This window comes from Rutilus rutilus, assembly GCF_951802725.1.
Source record: "Rutilus rutilus genome assembly, chromosome: 6".
Lineage (NCBI taxonomy): Eukaryota > Metazoa > Chordata > Actinopteri > Cypriniformes > Leuciscidae > Rutilus > Rutilus rutilus.
In genome coordinates, this window is record NC_140214.1 from 7,354,645 (window position 1) to 7,369,626 (window position 14,982).

Consider the following 14,982-nt stretch of genomic DNA (forward strand, 5'->3'; position numbering starts at 1 on the left):
TTTGCTCGAAGTATCACCAGGGGCTCTACACATGAACTCGAGCACTGAGAACATTGTTTGTGTACACACAGTTTACTGAAAAGAACGATTTTGAACAAGAGTCAGAGTCAGTTCATTTACATTCGGAATAGGCGAACAGAGTGATCGACAGACTGAACAATAGATTGACCAATAGAATGATAGAGATTGAAAGATAGACAGACAGAACGATAGACAGACAGACAGAAAGCCAACAGTCTGTCAATGAGTCGAACAGAAGTGTGAGAATCCCTCCAGGTTTGTACATCCATTATGGACACTGAGCACAATTCTGCACAATCTTCAGATAATTGTGTTTAAGCAATAACCGTCTTGAGTGTTTGGATACATCCTTGAATCCAACCAGTCCGTTATACACACACATACAGCCACACACACTTGATCAGACTTGTTTAAAGGGGTGTTTTCGTTCTTAGAAACATTCCTTTTTTTGTAGCAACTGCTTTGTTTTGTTGGTAATTTGGCTGTTCCTAGAAGTAGATTTAAGCAAGCATACTGTACATACCTAAAGCTTGAGACATTCTCTTGTTCTGTTATTACTCTAGACTTCTTTAGAACATCCACTGTGATAATAAATGTGGTTCCAGTCTGGGCTCGCCATCATACAAAACACCATGTTGTTTTTTTATGAGATCCTTTATGATATGCTTGGTGCTTTGATGTTCTGTCCTCCAATTCAAACGTTCTGCCTCTATGAACGAGACTTGTTTTATTTTCTCAGGAAAGCTAAACCATTACCAAGAATCACTTCGAACCACATGCTGTTTTGACAATGACAATGTTCTCCGTTAACGTCCTGAAATTCCTAGAATATAGGCCATATCTGCATCACTATGTACAATTAACCTGCGCTGACTCATTCACACATAAAAGTGCTGATGGGTGCACAACAGATTTAACAGGACTCACAATCCCACACACACTATGTTTCTCAGATGTGTCTATCTATCTATCTATCTATTAAACTAGTTCTCTAAATCCCTGTGCCACTCAGAAACATTAGGCCAGAACACTATCATGTTGATATGTCTGCCATCCATTTCATATTTCATCAGTGTTTGTTGAGTAAGCAGAAAGAGAGGACAGCATGTTCTAGCTCAGAAGCATCAGACATTACCCTAATGGAAGCAATATGGGCTATAATGCAGCCTGTGAGTGTGTGTTTGAGAGGGAGAGGGAGAACGGATCACAAGGGTGTATCCTCACTATAATCCATAAGACACACACAGTCTGGGCTTTCTGTCTGACAGAGATGTATGTAATATTTATATTTGTAAATCTGCTACTGACAGCATGGAGACACACCTGTAAACATACTGTATGTGTGCGCACGCACACACACACACACACACACACACACACACACACACACACACACACACACACACACACACACACACACACACACACACACACACACACACACACACACACACACACACACAATTTCAAAACACAAAATACTATTTCATTTTTTACTCCTATTTCCTTATACTTAATTCAATGTCACTTGCTGTTTCTTTCTGAAATTTCTGTGTGAAAATTGAGTTTTTTTTTCAGTGCACGAGTCATCAACAAAATGAGAAACTAAAGCTCTAACATAACTATAGCTATGTAAACTAATGTCTTTACTTAATATTAATATTTCTCACTTTAAATATGTTAATAAATGTATTTAATTAATAATGTAATTGAATTATATAAAAATATAAATTAGCTTTTTTTTTATTTTATTTTTTTATTAATGTCATCCCCACCCCACCCCATTGTTTTTTACAATTAATAATAATTTGTCATAAACTTATGATTCTATACCTTGTTGTTTATCAATTGTAATTTTGATTGTTTTTCTCTCTCTCAGTCATTTATATTTACAGACCGAGAATGTTTCATTATCAATGTTTGAGTATCAGTGTTTTACAATGGATTAATTGCATGCATTTCATATGTAGCTTTCATGTCTATTTTAGTGGAACTGGCGCCCTCTAGTGGGCCAAAGTCTATCAATGCTTCAACCTTTTTTTTTTAAGCATGACCCTATAGTGGATGGAGAATGAGCACTACTAACTAGCCCAAATGAACTACGTGCAAAATACTGCAAATGTACATTATTTACTAATACTAACTTTTAACATTAAGATCAGAGAACCTTATCTTCAGGCTAGGCTCATTTGAAAAACGTATCTGTGGTAACATTTTCTCAAAACGCAAAATAAGTTACGTCGTGCATGTTTCGCGACAGTTTCAAAGTGGCGCTAAAAGCGTGTTAAGTTCTTTTCCGGAACAGATGAACGTGAATATGGCAACGTTTTATTACCCGTGAGTGGCGCTAAAAGATTATGCTCCATCACGTTTTAAAATAACGTACACCTACACTATACCCTAAACCTACCCGATAGTGTTAATATAAGCCAATGCGACAAAAAAAGTAATCGTAACCACAGCATTTTAGCTTGTCTTTGACCTCTTTTACCTTGACTCGTTTTTCACAGGGTTTATTAGGCTACCTGAGATCTCCGCATCACAAGTAGGCCTACAATTCTGAACCAGCTGAGCTACTGAGCAAGCTTAATAAGTTAGTAAAACTGAACATATGTGTGGTGTGATCTAGAGAGGGGGTTCACGAGGTGGTGTGGTGGTTTGGAATGAAGTGAATAAAAAAGAAGTCATGTAAATCTACCCTGTTGCATCTTTATTCGACATCTTAAGAACCCAACACAACATGATGTCAGAAGTGGTGATACAGTGAGTGAAAGGATAGCGGATATTATATGAGAAAAGGAAGAAAAAAAAACTTTTACTCCAGTTCTGCAGTTGTATGACCCAAACAAAGAACTTAAAATCTCAGCCGATTCCTCGTCGTATGGGCTTGGTAGCGTACTTCTGCAGAAATGCCAGGGAACCTGGGCGCCGATGGCATATGCGTCATATGAGCAGCGCAATACTCAAGTGGAGAAAGAAGCACTGGCCCTGACCTGGGCCCGGTTTCCCAAAGCGTTCTTATCTCTAAGTAGTTCTTAACCTATTCCTTAACCTCTCTCTTAACCTTATGGGACGGTTACCGAAACGTTCGTACGCTAAGTATATCTTTTGTAAGTCACACTTTCGTAAGGTTGGTCTGGACCACTCTTAGCTTTACCTTATCACTGTTGCAGGTCTATATGAATATAATTCTGAAGTTTTAATACACCCAGACAGTATTAAATTAGGCTAATTCAAGTGTTTTCATGCAAAGAATAAAATTGTCATTACACTGATTGTTGTTAGATTTTTAATTATATTATTATACAATATTATTAATTTAATTAAAACGCTCTTTTAAAGGCCAGTGAAAGCATAGGCTACTGTCAGTTAAGTCCTATTCGGACGCTAATATTGTTTCTCATGGGCTCGTCCGGTATTTTAAACATTTACAGGGGTAAGTCGGTGATTTTAGTGCCGTCCGAATCCATAATATCAGTGTTTTTCTCACCCAACCTGCGTAAAAATCCCTGGCCAAATTAGTACCTTCTGTTTTTTGACAAACAGTTCGTGTGGTAATTTAATTGCCGTCTGAATCCACATCTCTGAGTTTACAAGAGATTCAAAATTCACGGTTTAAATCCTTTTTGATCACTGCCGAGCACCGTACGCAAGATGTAAACTTTTATTACTGAAATGCTGGAAAGTATTTACAAGAACAATATTTCATCGCAGCTCCACCTCAGCGAACAAAAATGGGAAAGAGAAGAAGGCACGTACATTTTTGAAAAGGTTATTGTGGCAGCAATATATGTTACAATTTTAAAATATGTAGGCTAGGCTATTATAGGCTATTATAGTTTGGATTATTTTTTATAATATACAATAATCATAATAAATTGCAATTTCAACTATTTCTGAAGTGCTTCATTTATAAAGATCACCGCTTTCTCACATAAACAGCCCCTGCACGAGAGAATAATTGATTCTGGAGCCATCGATATCAAACAATTCAGCACCATCGCCACGGACAGCGCCGGGTAACGTCGCACGTAAGAAGGTATATCTTAAGCAGCTTCCTAAGGTATGGTTCGGGGAACACACTTAGGAACATAAACACCTTTGGTAAGATATATCTTTCGAGCTCTCTTAGCGCGCTAAGAGTGAGCGTTATCGGGAAACCGGGCCCAGGGCATGTGAAAGATTCAGTGACTTCATCATTGGTCTCCATTTTGAGCTAGAGACAGACCACAAACCCCTCGTGAGCCTGCTGGGTGGACAAGTGCTGGATTCCCTCCCACCTAGAATACAAAGATTTAGAATGAGACTCATGAGGTACAGATACACAATCATGCACATCCCAGGGAAAAGCCTCACTACAGCAGACACGCTGTCACGGGTGCCGCTGAAGAATGGCGAGACAGATGGAGATGGCTTGATGGAAGTAACAAACATATACGTGGATTCTGTAATTGCAAACTTACCAGCAAACTAGGCTTACCTGTCCGAGCAGCGGATACAGCTGAGTGCAGACAGTGTGTGCGCTGAAGTAATGAAGTACTGCATCAAGGGCTCAAGTCAATTTTCGCCAGGCACGGCATACCGGAGATTCTGGTCACAGACAACGGGCCTCAGTTCGCGGGGGCTCACATGACAGCTTTCGCCACTGAGTATGAATTTGAGCATGCAACGAGCAGCCCAAGGTACCCTCAAAGCAACGGGGAGGCTGAGCATGCTGTCCAAACCATCAAAAACCTGCTGAAGAAAGCAACAGACCCCTGTGCTGCTGGCTTACAGGAGCACTCCTTTGAGCAATGGCTTCAGTCCTGCCAAACTGCTCATTGGCGCCGCCTGCGCACCACTGTGCCAGCGTTCCCGGCGGTGTTGAAGCCAGCCATCCCAGACCTCCGGTCGGTGCAGCGTAAAGAAAGGGAGAAGAGATGGATGGACGCAAGCAACTATGACCGCAGACACAGAGTGAGAAATCTCTCTGTCACCAGGAGATCAAGTGTGGATCACAGATACAAGATCTACAGGTACTGTAACATCTACACATGAAACACCTAGATCTTACTTGGTCAGTGGACCACAGGGCACTTTAAGGAGGAATCGTCGTCATCTTGTGCCCATGTCGGAAGGCAACAGCAATAAAACACAGGAGCACGCTGCAGGGGTTGACCTGTAGGATACTGCGACAGACACTGGTCATGTGTCTCCGGAGGGGCATCAGTGCACTCCCAAAACGGTGAGAACCAGGTCTGGCAGGTGTATCACAAAGCCGGATCGACTGGACCTGTGAGAACTGAAATGAAGAAAAAAAAGAAGAAATTGAAATGTGAAAAAAAAGAGAAATATAAAATGTATTATATATAAGGTGGTTTGTTAATGTAGTCCTATAAGGGGTTAATGGGAGGTTAAATCTTGTTGTGTGTTAACGGTCTATGGTGGTTACTATGTGTTCTTTCATAGCTGAAAGATGCCTCATTGAGTTCATATTCTTTAGTGTAATCTGGTTTCAATAGGAGTTCCCCAGAAGGAAGAATGTTAAATAAGCACTGTAAAGAAATGTGTTATAGTAGACCAAATGTTCACAGTGATACAAAAGTGAGATTTTGAGTTTGATGCAACCTGGGGATAAATGATGTAGGTCACAGTCTTTTCGGAAAGGAGATGTGGTGTTATCTATAATATTGTTACATTGTCTGGGCACCAGGGGGCAGTAGAGGGGGTTCACGAGGTGGTGTGGTGGTTCGGAGTGGAGTCATGTAAATCTACCCTGCTGCGTCTTTATTCAACATCTTAAGAACCCAACACGACAATATGGAGCTGATTATATGGGTGAATATTTAAGGTATTCAAATATATTTGTTTACAAATCATACACTATGGTAAAAATGTGTTTTGAGGTCAGAACATAATTGTTCAAGGAGCCGCGTTAAAACAAGCCTTTATTAATCCATAAACTGTCCCTGCAATCATAATTGTGTGTGAAAACGATTAAAAGTGATGGCTGTTTTACTGCCTATAGTGTTCATTTCTTTTAGAAACTGTAGTGATATGTAGCCTACGTATTGGTACGTATTTTGCGTGTTGCTAAAATGTTGCTACAAGAACGTTTTTCCAATGTTTTGTGCTGTTTTTTTTTCCAAGGCAAGGCATTTCTGCCCCCTGATGGAGTTTTATTTTTTTTCTCTTTACCAAGGTAGCATTTGTCTTGCTTAATTGGGAAACTTAATATTCAGCAGTATTTGACTGTACTGACATTATTGGATGAAAATGCTAAAATAACACACCTGTCATGTTCTTCACAACACTGAGGTTACAACCAACTACATAACCTACTAGATTATCTATGTGTGTGAGATATGTGTGTGTGTGTATGTATAAGCTACTGGATGTCTAAAATTTCCCTTTGGGATGAATAAAGTATATATCTATCAATCTATCAAATGTAATCTAAAATAATTAAAAACAAATATTTAAAGTAAGCATCAATGTAGTGTAGTAAGAGGGGTCAATATAAAATATCAAACATTGAGCAATTCAGTGAAACAAATTTCTTGCTGTATAGGCAGAGGATGCAGACTTGGAGGATCTGTCTGTGTGAGTAAGAACAGTCTTTCAGGACAGTCTGCCTGACACAGAGGAAACTGTTAATGAAAATTAAAAAAATATCTTAATTTGTCATTGGATGAACAACCCAGACAGGTTTCTGATTTGTCAATGAAATTACTTCGATGGAAAGGGTAATGAGGGTTGGAATGTTAGCACGTTAGCATATTAACTGATGCTATGGAAATGGTCCTTGATCGATTATATCCATACAAGGCCTTAACTATATTAAATAAAAAATAATTAAAAACAACAATTTAAAGTAATTATCAATTTAGTGTAGTAAGAGTATTGGGTCACCTAAAAGCTGCTCTGATTGACTAGGCCAATCTCGACGTGTTAAAATCGCTTAAAATCGTTTTTTAGGGTTTCCCTATTCACAGGGCTAAAACAGGTAGTGTATCCCAACAATGTCAATGTTAACATTCAGATTCATATTCTACACATCCAGACCTTTCAGAAAAGCATGATTTTTTTCAGGGGAGGGGGTTGGGGTGCATGATAGGCGAATCTAGGTCGTGGCCTATACATGAAATGGGCTCATTATATCAACATAAAGCCTTACCTATGTTCATTTTAGACACCTACCAATAAGCAGCATGGTAGGTATTTGACCTAAGTCATCATATGTTAAGTTTGAGTGTGTATTGGGTCACCTAAAAGCTGTTCTGATTGACTAGGACAATCTCGATGTGTTAAAATCGCTTAAAATCGTTTTTTAGGGTTTCCCTATTCACAGGGCTAAAACAGGTAGTGCAACCCAAAATTTTCAATGTTAACATTCAGATTCATATTCTACACATCCAGACCTTTCAAAAAAGTATGGTTTTGTTGGGAGGTGGGAGCACGGTAGGCCTATGTAGCTCGCCGCCTATAAAGCATGTGCATGCTGTTCAGTTTTTGAAAAACAAGTTCTTGTAACTTCTCCTTATCCAGACTGATCTCATGAAATGGCGTATGTATGACACGCCAATTCGTATTTCCATTTTTGGCGTGCTATCAACACGCATAATCGCTTTTCAGCGTGTTTATCAATGCCGTTGACTTAACGTTACGATATAAATATATGACCTACCCCAACCCCGTCCCTGTCACTGGGGTTAATACCATTTATGAGTCTTCCCCTACCATCCTAGGAAAAAAAAAATATCGCTCCCCAGATGTAGAAATACATTTTGCTTCGTTTCGCTCGGACATTTAACGGCGTACACATACACGCGGAATCACTCGGACATTTAACGGCGTACACATACACGCGGAATCACTCGGACATTTAACGGCGTACACATACACGCGGAAGATGACGGTTCGTTTCGGCGTGGACATACACGCGGATAGCTCAAAATGCGTATAGATAACACGCCACTTGACTTGAAAGTGGCGTGTATGTTTACGCAAAGTCATGATGTCATGTTGCCTTAGCCTATGTTCAGTTATTTAGTTATTTGCCAGTAAAGACACATACGTAGAGTTATTTGGCAAGCAAAAAAAAAAAAAAAAGAAGTTTTTTTTTTTACACCGATTTACAAGTTTGAGAGATCTTGAATGATAAATCGTATTTTGCAATAAACGTGCAGATGCGTATTTTCAAGTATTAGTCAGTCATGGTCAGTCATTGACACCGGTATGTCAGCTGTGTTTGTTACTCCTGGTTATCGTGTTGTGTGTTGGAGAGCCCAGACAGCTGCTCTATGACCGGGGTCTAAATCATGACGTGGTAGCACTTTTTTAACACTAGTTGCATACATTAGCTTTCTCAAGCACAATGTGCAGAAGCAAGCACCAACTACCAAAAGGCTTGCTGTCTCTGCCTATTTCTTCTATCCAAGCCCAGCACCATTTATTATTAAGTCCTTTATCAATTAGGGCATCTTCTCCAGGCTTCAAAAACTCCAACAGTCTCCGCTCCGGCATCTATGCTTAGTAGGACTCGGTTGCAGCTGGATCTCAACCACAATTTTTCCAAGATCCATCCCATTGTACTTCTGATTGCCTAGTAATGTTAGTTTGGTTGAGAGAGAAAGCTGTGTTCCTCTCATAACATTGGTTGGCGAACTCATAAACTCGAACGTGATAGCAACAAGTTTTTTTTAAATGTAGGACTTTTTTTTACCGCAGCCAAATGGCGCACGCCGGAGACCTGGTTAGGTGCCATAAAATTTTAAGCCCTGGAATTAGTTTCAGAGGTGTATCGTCAGCGTTTAAGACATTGGAGAAAAGGAGAATGTAAACCCCATATAGAAGTATGTAGAGAGATGTATATTTTAATCTGTGGAGCATCGCTTTGAATGCAAGTACTTTTGAGGAGTTGCGAGATTTTATTCTTTTGGAGAAGTTTAGGAACATTATTGCTACGTACAGTATAATAATGAAAATACTGTTGCTGAAGCCGCTGTATTGGTGGATGAATTAATCTTAACCCACAAGAGTGGATTTGCTGATGTTCGTGGAGTGGTGTTAGCCATCGAGAACATTTGGCTCTGCAACATTCATGAAAATGTTATGTTGTGCCTCCTATTCAGAGACCAGTTAACTTTGCCTGTGGGAAAACCGATGTTAATGTTTGCCATTATTGCATTAACTCTGGACATCAGAAAAATGAATGTCCGGTGTTGGCAGGCAAACTGAGTTTGCGAGGTAGAAAGGTAAAATCAGTTGTTCCTACATTACTAGTAGAGATATCCTCCCCTTCTGTAAATTCTCGGCATATGAATGCCGTTTCTGTAATTCTGAGGAATAATTTGGCAGGGGGCCGAGTGTGGAGAGATGTTGTTCCTCCACCTGTAGTTTCATTTACTCCGTTGAAAGAGCAAACTGATAGGTACGTAGGTGCGAGAATTCCCTGAGGTGTTTGTCTTGTGCCATAAAATACGCAATGAGTCGTACTTTATCATCTGAATGTGTAGAAGTGTCCAAACTTGAGATACCTCGTTTATCTGTTTTCTCTTCTTTTTCTCGTAGTGACTTAGTGACTGCGCGTCAGAAAGGTCCAACTTTACAAGTCTTGTTTGCTGCTGAAGTTTCCCCTGAGGAGGTGTGGAGTGTGCCAAACGGCTACTTTATACAGGATAAGTTGCAGCTTAGGAAGTCGAGTCATCAAAACGTAAATTCAGGTGGTGTGCCAATAATTTAGGTAGTGGTCTCTGTTCAGTTCAAGGAGGCGGTTTTGGCCTCGATTGGCCACGTTTTAAAAAAGCATTTATTAAAACTTGCCATACCTGCCAGATGGTGGGTAAAGTCAATCAGGTTTTAAAACCTGTGCCGTTGTGTCCGATACCAGTAGTAAATTAACCTTTAAAACACATAATGATTGACTGTGTTGAGCCGTTGTGTCCGTCTAAATCGGGTAACTCGTATTTGCTTATAGTCATGTGTCAAACAACTCATTATCCCGCAGCATATCCTTTGCGTAAGATCACTACTAAGGATGTGGTTAAAACTTTTTCTTGCATTTTAATTCTATTTTTGGTATACCTAAGATTGTTCAGAGTGATCGAGGGACCAATTTTATGTCTGGAATGTTTGCAGAGATTTTGAAACAGCTTGGTGTGAAACACAACCAGTCTAGCCCTTAGTGCCAAGGTGTGTTAGAGCATCTTCATCAGTCCCTGAAGTCGCTGTTGCGCGCTTTCTGTGCTGAATTGAACAGGGATTGGGAAGACAGACTGTCTTAGTTAATGCTCGCGACTCGGGAGGTGATTCAAGAGAGTTTGGTTTTAGTCCAAACTAGTTTTTGGTCACATGGTACGGTGACCACTCGCAGTTTTGTAAGAGGAATTAAAGGCCAAAGAACCGCCTCAAAATTTGTCAGACTATGTTAATTGTTTTCGTATGTGGGGACAAAAAGCTCGAGATAATCTTGTAAAGTCGCAAATAAAGATGAAATAATTGTTTGATCACCGAGTGGAATGTTGTGTTTTCCGTCTGGGAGATCAAGTATTGGTTTTGTTGCCTTATCCCGGATCTCCGTTTTGTGGAAGATTTTCTGGCCCATATACGGTGGTAAGGAGGGTATTGGAAAAAGACTATAATTGCTACTCCTGATCGAAAAAAATCGAACTAGCTTTGTCATACTAATTTGCTTAAACCTTATTTTTCCAGTAGCACTGAGTTATAGATGAGTCCCGTTTCTATTGCCACCAAAATACTTGAGAAGCTTCTTCATTTTACTTGGGAGGTTGAGGATGTTATGGCACCAGGGGACAGTGAGCTGTTACCTTGTCTGAGAAATTCGGAAACTTCAGGTTTGTTTTTCCATAGACTTTAGGGATTGATCCTAATACATACATTTTTATCAGGTCCCTTTTGAGAAACGATAAGTACTAGAATCTGAGGTCCAGTGTATGCTTGACAATGGAATAACACAGCATTGATTTTTTGGCTGGGCATTGCCTCGCTTGTTAATAAAGAAATCGGATGGTACACAAAGGTTCTGTACTGATTATCAAAAGTTAAATAAAATAACTAGGCCAATTGTGTTTCCTCTTCCCCAGATGGAGGACTTCGTTGACCAAGTTGGTGCATGCAAGTTAATGAGTAAACTGGATCTCTTAAAAGGGTACTGGCAAGTGGGTATGTTTATTGGGTATGTTCTGGCCGATGTTTATGTTGGAGGAGGTGCAGAGGTGTTGGTGTACTTGGATCATAATCCTCTGACATTTTTGCATTCATTGTAAAATCCTAATCAACATTTGATGCAGGTGGTTTCATTTTAACAAATTTATAATTTGAATATTCAACAAATCAGAGGGGTTGATAACATTAAGGCTGATGCATTATCCTATACTTTTAATGTGGTTGAGTAATGGTTGATTTATATGCCTATTCCTTTGCTCTCAACCATTTTTCTTTATCACCTTAAATTGCTTTCAGGATCCGGATAGCTGGGGATGGAGATGATGGGTAGGTGAGGTGAAAGGGTTAGTGGGATGAGTTAGTTTTCTCAATCATAGGTCCAGTACTTTTCTTTATTGTACTTTACAATACTTGTACTTCATATGATTCATGTCTCTGTATGCAGTCTGCTAATGCTGAGTGGAAATTCACTGGCAAATAACTAAACAACTGAATATAGGCTGATAAGGAGAAGTACTACAACTTGTTTTTCAGAAACTGCATATCCTTGAAAACTGTCTTTTTGTAGAAGCTAGACTTGACTGCTAGGAACAGAAGAGAAATTTTGAACACTTTGAGTACTTCTCCCATCCTAATATGGTAATAAGGTATGTGCGCATCTAAGACACCCCACACTAGGCGTATGGAAACTTAGGGTAGCGAAACAATATTCAATTTGAAATGTGATATGCAAAATGGCAATGTATTTCTGTATTTAAAATGTAAATTTTCAATACAAAATGTATAACGTTTGGAACAAAATACTCTATACCATATAATCTAAACATATATTTTAACGTTGCAAGTTGCAAGATTAAAATGAAAACGTATTAGAAAAATGATTAGATATGTCTGAGATGTTTAAGCTTTCATTTTATGTCCCGCAATGAATGAAGCAAAATTCAATGTGGAATTGAAAATGCCCTGTCAAGCATTGCAACACCAAACCAAATAAATGTGGAAGTTTCAAGTGAAAGTTTAACATTTTCCTCTCCATCCTGACCTCTCAGTCATGGGGTCAGCAATCATAATATGGATTGCAAAAGTACTCAAAGTGTTCAAAGTTTCACTTTTGTTCCTGCAGTCTAGCTTCTCCAAAAGATAGTTTTAATATGTGCATGCACTATGCAGTTTTTTATTTATTTAATTTCTTTCTTGAAATGTTACTGTTAAATACTAAATTACTGTGGACTCCGGGGAGCCAGCGGTGGAACGGTAATCATCTGAAGAGCTCGTCCCCCCATCCCTGGGTGGCCTGTATCAGGAACACTTGGTCTCACACTTGCCACCTGGCTTGGCAGTGTCTGACACAGGCTGGGCAGCCTGCCTGCGGCTAGCTCTCCGCTGAGGCCTGGGTGAAGGCTGCTGCGGTGGCCCAGCGGAAGCGGCGGCAGGGGGACGCCCTTGGCGATGGGCAGGCGGAGGAACTGCCACCGGCGGCGGGGTGATGGCAGGAGCAGGCAGGATGTGCCGGATGGCCTCAGGCTGCGCATGGGCGGCAGAGAACTATTGTGCGCAGCTCTCCACCGCTTCGGCGAACAGCCCAACCTGGGAAATTGGGGAGTCCAGGAACTGAACCTTATTCACATCCGCCATATCAACCAGGCTGAGCCAACGATGGCGCTCCTGGACCACCAGGGTGGATATCGCTAGACAGATCTCGCAGGCCGCAAAGCTCGTGCTCCGGAGAGCCAAGTCGGTTGCGGTGCAGAGCTCACTCATGCTTTGTAAGCTTCGCCCCACACAGATGTGCCACGACAGACCGCTCCACTGGAGGGGACAGCCTTGTAACCCTTCACCACTCCTCCATCAAGGGTAGTGAGGGGGGAGGAGCTATCCAGGTAGTCTCTGTCAGTAAAAGGTGCCATCCACGACCTAGTAAGCTCTCCATGCACTTCGGGAAAGAAAGGCAGTGGGGCGGCGGGCTGAAAACCAGTGCGGCCTGCCCCGAGAAACCAATCATCCAACCGAGACTGAGCGGGACACGGTGGATGATTCCACTCGAGTCCAACAGTCTCAGCGGCCCATTTTAGCATAGCTGAGAACTGTGGATCCGGCTCGGGCAATGTTACACTGCCCGAAGGGGATAACGCAGCCGAGTTGTCATCTCTAGAGCCCAGCTCACAATTGATGCAGCAATCGGCATCCTGTCCTCTAGAGGGACCCCAAATGAAACGTCTGGTCGGTCCATTACAGAGAGACCAGCACTTTCAACGGGGGATTCCACTGGCTGCGGTGTGATGGAGGTGTGAGGAGCCCAAAGGGAATGATTACCGGGCTGGAACTCCATCAATATCCTTCGATCACCCATCCCACATGTCACCCAAGGGTGGGGCATGGTAATGGGGTATCCACCTTCGCGGACGAAGGCAAGTCTCGATCTCAACACAGAGACAATCATGTTCCCGCAATGGGAACACGAGCCATCCACAAAAGCTGCTTCAGCGTGCTGTAAGCCAAAACACGTGATGCAACAATTGTGACCGTCAGAGGGGGACAGGGAACGACCACATCCAGAAACTCTCGGGTGTAATGACATCTTAAAAAAGACGCAAATGCACCCGTGTTGCTCTTTCAGGAAATGAAAAACTCTCACAAGTGCCGGTGCACACGGGAATGATTGCGGCAACACTGGCAGGGATGGTGCAGGCTGTACCAGTGAAGCACTCACTCTCTTCACCCTCAACCGGCTGTCAGATAAAGAAACACAAACAGAAATGTGATGCTATTAAAACAGCAGTTGAGAGCTCAGGAAGCTTGAGACCACTAATGTACTCGCGCTGTAGAACCACCAGCACCAGGAGAGACTTCCTGGAGAAGCACTGACACACTCGCTCGTTGTAATATAACAACACTCTTCAGAGACATCGACATGCAGAACGATCGGCTCCGAAGCGAAAGACAAGTGGTGTGTGCATCCGCTTCCGTGTTTATGCTCACGCTGCGGGGCGGAGCACGAGATGCAAATCTCGCACGCCAATGTGCACTGGCTCAATTTTTCAATACTCGAAGATGACAGGCTCCCTAAGCGTGATCCCAATCAGTCGACATGTCGACTACGCCAAATGTGAGCAACTGAAAGGGAAATTATGGGTAACAATATTCAATTTGAAATGTAATATGCAAAATGGCAATGTATTTAAAATGTACATTTTTCATACCAAATGCGCAACGTTTGGAACAAAATGCTCATTCAATTTCAATAATATAATTTATATTTTCTATTTCCTACACTAGTTCCAACAAAATTTAAATATATATTTTAACAGTTTATATGTTGCAAGATTAAAATGAAAATGTATTACAGAAATGATTAGATATGTTTAACATGTTCAAGCTTTCATTATACTGTATGTCCCTCTCAATGAATGAAGCAAAATTTTATGTGGAATTGGAAATGCCCTGTCAATCACTGCATCAAGGCAGGGTCAGTTGTTGGAAACACCAAACCAAATAAAAGTTTCACATTTTCCTTGACTGAATCAGTCCTCTCCATCCTGACCTATCAGACAGGTGGGTCAGCAATCCTAATATGGATTGCAGAAGTACACAAAGTGTTCAAAGTTTCACTTTTGTTCTTAGCAGTCAAGTCTAGCTTCTCCAAAAGATAGTTTCAATGGCCCTCATTTATCAAAAGTGCGTACACCAAATTTCCAGCGTACACCCAAAACCACGGTGACTTTGAGATTTATCAATATGGACGTTGGCGTACGGCACGCTCAAATCCTACGCCAGCTCAGGAGGTGGTGTACGCAC

At 41.2% G+C, this 14,982-nt stretch overlaps 1 protein-coding gene across 1 annotated transcript in view; it reads left to right on the plus strand.

Moving 5' to 3' along the window:
* Positions 1-5,832: 5,832 nt before the first annotated feature.
* The window catches only part of LOC311292354 (uncharacterized protein), a 38,149-nt gene continuing 28,999 nt past the window's right edge, over positions 5,833-14,982 (plus strand). The window contains exon 1 of the mRNA XM_084412024.1: positions 5,833-5,851. The gene's annotated coding sequence lies outside the window, so the exon portion shown is untranslated. The remainder of the gene's footprint in view (positions 5,852-14,982) is intronic.